We start from the raw sequence: 9,451 nt of genomic DNA, 5'->3' as shown, positions 1-9,451 counted from the left end.
ATCCTTCTCCCTTCCTATCTGTAAAAAATCAATAAAATATATAAAAAAAAAAGAACAATGACTGATACAGAGACTCTGTTCATTGTTTCCACCTGGGAGGTGATGCTGTGTCTTATTCCCATTTTACAGGTGAGAAAACAGAAGCACAGTGAGATTAATTAACTTACTCAAGGTTTTAAACTAAGAATGGTGGCATTCGAACCAAAATCCACGTCCATCTTTGCTTCTAACCACCATGAAAACATTGTCCTCCTACTGTCTTCACCACTTCTTCCCTTGTTTCAGGAAGCAGAGCCAAGATATCTGTGAATGATTATCTGTACCATTTTTAGTTTCATCTCATAAAGGATGGTAGAGTATTCCTTATTATAACTGATTTTTTTCTAAAACTTTGTCAAGGAATAAGCATGCAATTAATCACAATTCTCTAGCAGTGCCTTAATATACCCATATGGATATAATACTATATTTTATATCTTTATTTAATATTCATAACTATTAAATCATTTTAACTTGACATTTACATTCCTGCTCACAGAGCTTTCAATACTAGTAGTATTTGTTTAAGTTTTTAAGTTGCTCAAGTCAGATGATCAATAAAATAAGTGAACTGAGACTAGAAAGTAGAACTTTTAAATTATAAGCTATTGTTTTTCTTAAACAACATGCATCCATATACTCCACCCTTCAACTTCTCATGTTAGCTCTCCGAGATATATTTCATCTTAGTGAGCTCCTGTTGGTACCCTAGAATAAAGCTTAAAGGACTGTCTCCTTACCCATTTTTAGGAGTCAATATTCCTTGAGATGACTGATGAGCAAGAATTGATTTATTGATGCCAAAATATGTATCTGGCAATGTAGATGTTATAATACATATGTCACATTGCAGTGATGTGGAGGTTAGCAAGGTATTTCCTTTTCCTAACTCTCTTAACACTGTTAAGCAATATGCAAATGCTAATGTAATTTTTTTTTCGCCTTTGATCATGTTTTTATTCAAAATTAGCTGTCCAAAGTGATTTGACATTTATGGAATAAACAAATGTAAGTTTATGCCACAGGCTTCTTTCCTTCTGTGGTGGTTTCTGTTCTGCCGGCTTCTTCTCAGCTGCAGCCTTTTCCCACCAAAGGCTTCTTCTGCTGCTTAAGGCCCACAGCCTTCTTTCCTTTCTTCCCTGCCACAGGCTTCTTGCCGGGAACCCCCTTCTCATCTGCTTGGGCTTCCAGTGCTGCTGCTGCTTTATCCACCGAAGCTTGTGGTTCTTGGCCTGGCGAAGAATGGTGTTCCGGCGCATGGTCTTTGCATAGGGGTTTAGCTTCAACATGATCCTCAGGCTTTTCAGTGGATTCTTCTTCAGGACTCTGCGGTGAATCTTCTTGCGTGGTGCTCGGAGGGCTCTTTAGATCTCTGAGCTTTTCAAGATTCTGCTCGGGTCTGTATGGAGCATCTTGTGCCTGCGAAGGCTGTCGTTACTCTTGAGGGAGGCAGCTCTACGCCAAGCTCATCTAACTCGCGGAAAGTACTTTCAGTCCAAATGCAGAAACGGCCCACATGCCCTCCAGGAGCAAGTCTCCAAATGTTCAGTTTGCTGACATTAAGCAGAGGATTTCCAGGGATGTTTCTGGAGGCTTTGATGATAACTTTGTCCTCGTTATCAATGATACAAGGTCCCCTGCGCTGGATACAACGACAGTTTCTCATTCTGCCCTTGCCAGCCCGCATTCGCGGAGAGGCACAGACCTTTCTTATATCATTCCAGGCCGTGAGTTTCTTCAGAAGCAAAACAGCCTCCTTGGTTTTCTTGTAGCCTTCAACTTGATCTTCAACCACCAAAGGAAGTGCAGGAACTTCCTCAATACGGCGGCCTTTAGACATGACCAGGGCTGGTAAGGCTGAGGCGGCGAGGGCAGAGCATAGGGCCTACTGCTGCTGTGCTGTGTTCACTCTGAGGTGCCAGCGGTGCCAGGCTTTGGTCGGTCCCCACGACACATATTTCCAAAAGCACCCCGGCCAGAGGATGAGTTCCACCACCTCGGACTCTGGGAATTGGAGCCACAGCTCTGCCAGTGCTCCAGGACTCGGCACTGGTTTGATGACATGCCAATTCACTGACAACCTACGGCTGTCTATTGTTTTTGCGCAAGTGGGTGTGAACACAGTTCACAAGATCTGGTGGAATGGGAGCCTTGAGCACAGCAGGCAAAGTGACATTTTTGCCAGATGTTTCCCCTTTTCAGAGTACACAGATATCAGTGGTTGAGCACACGCCGTGGCGGAGAGAGGAGAAGGCCACGCTCCTTAACGTAAAATTTTGAGGGGCAGAACTTCATCGCTTCTAAGTTCCTCTCTGTCTCGTTTTGGTTTTGATTTCCTGAGTTCTCACATACTCAAAAGGCTGAGCACCTCCTCCTCAAGCTCCAGGAAGCTGGACTGGTTTTTCTCTCATTTCACATTTCCCCCCAAAGTTCCCCAAACCTTTTACAAAGTCAGTAAATTAGTCACGTATATGGTGGTCACAGGTTTTCCGCATGGTCAGGGCCTGGAAATCATTTAATACTGATCAAGTCTGCTAGAATCATACCTTAATCTTAATTAAATTGTTTCAAATACAGTTGCTTCATTACAGCATTTGTTAAACATTTTAGCTTCATACAACCATTGCATTAAAACACTTACAAAAACGTTTCTATGTCATCTTCTATTAGCCATCTGATACCCAAAGCCCCTGTAATAATATTTTAAATACATGGGCGCTTTCCTTGTTGCTGTCATTACAGGCCTGAGGACGAGGACTGCTTTTGGATCACTGCAAACAAGTGACTTTGCTGCATTGTCCCTCCCAGTCTTACAGGCAAGTGACGGGAGCAATATTGTCATATTCTACTGACCTGGTCTGCCTGCGCTGATTGCAGGAGAAGGAGGCTGGCCAACCCGAGTGTCTATTCTTTTCCCTTTAGAGTGACTGAGTGCTCACATAACCTTGACCATAAATGAGTCACCTATGGCCGTGCAACCCACTTAATAATTCATTTAAGCCAGTAAACAGATGATAAACCTATTGTATTGCTCAGCTTTAATTCCTGTATAAGCAGTGATAACCGAGCTAGGTATTGCCAATTATTCGACCTCATTATTAACATTGGAAAACGTTGCAGATAGTATGTGCTTATTTCAATATCAATTCTTATGTGAGTTTTTAATAATTCCTAGCATTCAGCACGCTGGAGCTGACTCTGAGTGATTTATTTATACTTTGAATCGGCCACATGGCCCTTCTCATATTTCTAACAGTTATGAACACTCAGCCTGACAGAAAGATATCTCTTCTATTCATCAAACCCGGTCATTGGTATAATAACGCCTCCTTTGCAAGGCCACACTTTTAAAGTCGGGGAAAGATAAAATGTCTTTAAATAGAGCAACTTGAAGGAGATTCTATTTATCTGCCTTCAAGTAAAGAAGAAAATAGATAGATAGGCAGACATTATAAATACACAGACACAGTGACACCCTCTCTCTAAGGCCTGGTGGGAGAGGGGTGCTGAGTAACGGTGACAGCTCTGCCCAGAAACAGCCCGTGTGAAGACAGAGACTCTGCAGCTCCGTATCTGCCCGGAGCACTGTGTTTTAGGAAGCATGTACTGAAGCCCATTGGTAGCAAAGTGATATGCAAATGCCTGGGGAAACGTACCCACTGGAGTGGTATGAACAGCGCAACGTGATGCGTAAGGGATTGGGCTCTTGGGCCAGATCGCCCGTTCTGACGTCCAGTCTCCACACGCTAATTATGTGTCCTTGGTGAAGCACTATGCTGTTTGATGCCTCCGCTTTCTAGTCGACAAGATGAGCATAAAAATAGTGCTTCCATCATACAGCTCGTGCGGGTATTAAATAAATTAGGGTGCAGGAAAGTGCTTAGAACTGTGACTAGCACAGAGGAAATGCTACATAGGCATTAGCCAATAATAGCATTATCATTAAATAAATAGACTTAGCCATCAACTTAGTCGATTCTGTGAAGAGCGGCTACAGTGTTTGGACAGGTCCAAGCCTCGGACTGATGAGAGGGCACAGTCCTCTCGTGGCCACGTGCAAGTCCCAGCCTGGAGGGCAGGGCCTCCCAGCACAGTGATAGCCAACAGCTGTGGTTGTCAGCCTGAACCTGTGGTCCGAACACATGGCCCCACGTGCCTGTGTGATAGAGGCTGCAGGGAAACAAAGCCTGATCAGGTGCATGTAATTGAGCAGGATCGAAACCCACCAGAATGTTGTAAACATCTTGACCACGCCCTTACTTTGCCTCGTGGCATCTGCTATAAAGACACGGCTTGTGGGCGTTGTCGCTGTCCCTCTATCAGAGAGGCTCTCCATCAGAAAGACAGCGTCTCACCGAGACCCAGCTTCCATTCTCTTGTCTGTCTTTTCTCAATCCTTCACCGCCCCTCTCAGGCTCACCCTTGGCCGTGCTGACGCAGCACACGATTCAATTTAAGAGTCAGTCTGAACAAGGAACAATCCAGCCGCCCCATCATTTGCTGTGATAGATGGATTTATTTCTTCTTTTCTCGCAGCTGGGAGAAGGACCGTGAAAATAATGTGTTGGTAAAACTGGGGATATACATTTTTGGATGAGGGTTGCATCTAGCCAGTAGCTCAGGGACTCAGCCTCTCCCAATCCTCTCCTGAGATTCATAACAAATAAAAACCCTACACCATGAAACTTAACTTTGATAGATGCCTTTTGCCAAAACCTGCCCAGTATCCCCCCCTTATTAAGTAGTGAGGATGACAGATGAGCTAGAGCTGTGACTGATAGCGACATGTGCTCTGTTGTGCAGGGGAACCCGCCGCGGCCAGGAGGACGGGGGATTCGCTTCCTTCCTCTGCCCACAGGCTGCAAACTGAGCGGAAACCGTGGCTCCACCTGGGACAGAAAATGGAGGTACCAGTTCTCTATTGTATCCATGTTTATTTTGAAAAGACAAAACCAGGATTGTTTGTTTTCATTGTTTCCCTACTCTCGTTCACAAGAACACACATCTTTCATTTTCCAAAACTCAGAGGAAGGTTTTGTTTTTGTTTTTGTTTTTTTGGTTGGGAGCATAGTACGTAAGTCTTTACAATAACCTAAGTGAGAGACTATGATAGATTTCACCACGTGGACAGCATTGGAATTAGAGGGATGGGAACGTGGCATTTGATTGGATGTAGCTATTGCAGAGACGGACGGGTCAAGAATGGCTCCTAGTTTTCTGATGGATCTATTGGATGCCTGCTGGAACGATGTCCAGAATTGGGAGAGCTGGGGGAGCAGGAGGCGTTGGGGGGAATGGAGCACGGGTTATGTTATTGGGCAGAGTGCGCTGGGTTGTTTACAAAAGATCCAGGTTAAAATGTGAGTAGAGACCTAATGGTCTGGGGCCAAGACAAGAGGAACGCATTGAGAAATTAATTGGGAATGGTTATTAAACATGATAATCAAAGTGAAGTGAGCACATGAAATTGGAACAAGTGTAGTGTGAGAAGAAAAATAAGCTGAGCACTAAGGCTTGGAGAGCCAGTGTTTAATGGTTGAGTGGATGAAGAGGAATCAGCAAAAAAGACGGAGAAAGATAAGGCAGCCACGCGAGAGGAAGTGTTCGGAGGGTTGTTGTGAACGACAGGAGAAAGAGCCCATGTTTGAGAGTGAAGGCCGCCCAGGATATTTAGCCCAGTGTCTGGGTTGGTTCAGGCATGTCATAAGAAAGCTTAGCGGGATCTCATTGGGTGTAATCTACATGAAGCAGTTACATGTTGTCTGCATAACAGAGCAGGAGTAGGAATGAATTTTGAAATCCTACTACTTTCATACAATTCTTAAATTGCTGAACAGTTACTTAGGTGTTGATATTTTTATGTGGTAACCAAACTGATCTATTCATTTTAAAAGACCAGGGATTGGAGTAGCTACTATTTATTGGGCACCTGCTACTCACTATATTAAATTCCGATGTTTAACGAGCTGTAAATATTATTATAATCACTTACAGTTGAGTGAACTGAGGCTTAAACTCTTTTCAAAAACTCAACATCATGTGGTGCAGCGAATTCATGGTAGGCTAGAATCAAATCTGGATCTGGGATTCTTTGTCCAGGAAGTCAAACTATGTATGTTATACTGAAGTTCTAATACGTTTTCATAAGGACAAAAACAAAAGAGATTCCTGTAAAAATAAAAGGAAAACATTATCTTTGTTTAATGAATATAACTTGAGAAATATAAAATAGTGCTTTGAATCCTAAGCAGTGATTTTTGCATTTCCTACAATTATTTTTCAATATTCATCAGCACTTCTGTGTTCTATGTACCCCTTTAAGAAGCTGTCTGTGGATTGTCAGCATATCTTCCTTACAGAAGGATGCCAAGCAAGGCATTCAAGAGACTTAGTGTGAACTCAGAAGTAACTCACACGCTGGACAATGATGGCGAGACGGCCAGTCTCCTCGCTGCCATATGTCTCAGTCTGTCTCCCGTGAGCACTGATCCTACACACTATGTTGTCCTAGTAGCTTATCCAGTGCAAACCGGTACCACACGAATAGAGTAAGAATGCATCTTTTTAGCCATGTTAGTTCCAGCACTCAAAAAGCTCCTACCGTTTATTTGAGAATGATTTAAAAAAAAAATCCACTGAGCAAATATTGAGGTAAACATATTTAAAGACAAATGAAAACAAAATACTTCTGTTCTAAAGTGTAGTTTGGAGATGTGTGCAAAAAGTGCAAGAAATGTTTCCGGTCTTGAGATATGAATACACCAATCACTGGAAACACGTTAATAAGGGAGCTGGCCAGTCTCTCTGGGCAGGTGCTGGGATGGTGATACCCAAGGAGGAGAGGACCTGTTGCAGCCGCACACAGTGAGAGTAAGCAGGACCATGAACTCTGGTCATGGCTCTTCGTTTCTCTCTGTGCTCAGCCTCAAGCCCAGGCCTCTCATGTGGCTCCTAGATACCCAGACACAGGATTCCCCTGGAAGTTGATGCTCGCCCGCAGGCAAGAACTCTGCCAGTTGAGGCAGGAACATAACAGGCACAGAGGGGCCTGCATCACCAGGCGTGGCAACAAGAGAGCGAACACAGGTCTTAGAGGCTCATTCACTGAGCTGAGTGTGTTGTGTTTTTAAAATATATACATTATTGATTTCGGAGAGGAAGGGAGAGGGAGAGAGAGTTAGAAACATCAATGATGAGAGAGAATCATTGATCGGCTGCCTCCTGCACGCCCCCTACTGGGGATCGAGCCTGTAACCCAGGCATGTGCCCTTGACCTGGAATGGAACTGGGACCTCTTGGTTCATAGGTCAATGCTCAACCACTGAGCAACACCGGCCGGGCCTGAGCCTGAGTTTTAGGCTTGAGAATGTCTGCTGTGTGAGAATATTGTGTCCAATGGCTTCCATACTCTCTGCCACATTGAAGTCATCAGCTCCAGTAAGTGGAGTTAATATATTTCTTCCAAAACTCACTTGAAGTTACTGTCACTTCGTGTGTTCATGCTTTAGGATGAGAACAGAGAAATCAGCCTGTGTTTATTTTGTTGCGTTATTCATCTATTGACTCTGGGAGGACAGTGATCAAAAGAGAAGATTTGGGAAAATGCAGATGGACTTTGGAGAAGGATAGAATATGTTTTTTAAAAGCACATGTAACAGATGGAGGGAGTCCAGTGGCAATTGTGAAGAGGAAGACATATCTGTTGTTGGGAAGAAAGATGTTGGTCACATTAAATAAATCGGATATATTTAGTTAGAGAGGCCATAGGTTATAATTATGTGATAATGAATGCTTGGAAACATTCTGGATCTTATGTTACTAGAAATGGAATCGCATGAGTTTTGGGACGTAGGAAAGCGTACCTTTTCCAGTACATTTGTTATCTGGGGCTTTGTGATTACCAGGTATAGAAATTAATTTTTTAAAACACTTAAGCATCAAAGGACATGTATTACTGTAGGGGCAAGGCTTCCCATCAAGCCCTGCCTGGTGCTCTAATACTGCAGGAGGCCGACTTCTCTGTGTTCACACCCCTTCTGCTTCCTCTTTTCCTGGCTTCATCCTCAGGCAGCCTCTCTATCAGCGAAGGGGTGGCCGCTCCAGGCTCTTCTTTCTACCTTCCTCCGGGTGGAAAAGGTCTTTCTTCCTCAATAGTTGCCACAAATTCCTGGGGGGGGGGGGGGGTGGTGGTCAGGTGGCTTGCGTCACATCTGCACCCTTGAATCTGTCACTGTGTCCAGCAGGGGGCACATGGGCCCGGCTCTCCTGGCTAATGAGGGCTCCCTTGTCCTTGAGGGTGGGAAGGGACCCATCCCACCAAACCACATGAGATGATAACCGGGAAATTGGGGTGCAGTCCTGGAAGAAATGGAGTGGCTGCTACACAAATACCTGATGGTCCCCCTGGGAAGAAGCGTTGAGATGTAGGAGACCTGATGAGGAGGCTGTTGAATGATTTCATTTCTGTGGCCTTAGGAGAGGGAGCCAGGAACACTGTTCAACCAGCCGGAACGGGGAGCCTGGCTGAGGCCAGCAGCAGTTGCCTCTCCTGCTGCCTCCGAAGCAGAGCCCCCTCTGTCCTGGCAGAAGAGCGAAGTGGTTTTGAGGCATCTTCCTGGGTCTCCAGACAAGCTCCCAGGCTTTCTAATTCCATGGCTTTGAACCAGGATCCTAACATGTCTGGGCCTCTCTTTCCTCCTTTGTAAAATGTCTATAAAAACACCTTTCCTCTCTCCTGGGGCTGCAGTGAAGAACGGTTGAAAATACAAAGTGCTTAGGATGGCGCGTGGTGCGTGGGAGAGGTTTATGTGTCTGTGATTCTTGTTTTCTTAATCCAATTATAGTGAGAGAAAAACACAGGCAAGGTGAACATATACAGGGTGACACAATAGAAGTTCACTCTTAGTGGGGAAGACAGAGGGAGTTTTTTTCTTTTCTTAAATTAAATGTGTTGGGGTGACATTGTTAATAGAATTATATAGGTTTCAAGTGTACCATTCTGTGGTACATCACCTGTATATTGCAATCTGTATTTTGCACCAACCAAAGTCAAATCTTCCATCGCCATATATTTATTCACCTTTACCATTTATTACCCCCGACCCCCTCTTCCCTCTGGTAATGAGCATTCTGTTGTCTGTGTCTGTGTTTTTGTTTGTTTTCCTTTTCTGTTCCTTTATTTCCTTCTGTTTTATATCCCCCATATGAGTGAAATCATATGGTTCTAGACTTTCTCTGTGTGACTTATTTCACTTTGCATGATATTCTCAAGGCCCATCCATATTGTTCCGAATGGTGGTATTTCATCTTTTCTTTTGACTGAGTAGAATTTGAGTTGAATATGAAGTATGAAATCACATAGGACATGACTAAGAGTGGCTTGGTTATGGTATTAGCTAGTTATTTCTCCCTT

The 9,451-nt window shown here is 44.1% G+C and overlaps 1 pseudogene across 1 annotated transcript; it reads right to left on the bottom strand.

Moving 5' to 3' along the window:
* Nucleotides 1-1,053: 1,053 nt before the first annotated feature.
* Nucleotides 1,054-9,100, bottom strand: LOC307106775 (large ribosomal subunit protein uL4-like; annotated as a pseudogene). Its single transcript has 2 exons — nt 9,034-9,100; nt 1,054-2,301 (listed from the first exon to the last, which is right to left on the bottom strand). The product of its transcript is annotated as a large ribosomal subunit protein uL4-like (transcript).
* Between the last annotated feature and the right edge of the window lie 351 nt (nt 9,101-9,451).

Source organism: Cnephaeus nilssonii (genome assembly GCF_951640355.1).
Source record: "Cnephaeus nilssonii genome assembly, chromosome: 11".
Lineage (NCBI taxonomy): Eukaryota > Metazoa > Chordata > Mammalia > Chiroptera > Vespertilionidae > Cnephaeus > Cnephaeus nilssonii.
The sequence above is the reverse complement of the archived record's forward strand: the minus strand, read 5'-3'. Positions and strand labels throughout refer to the sequence as shown.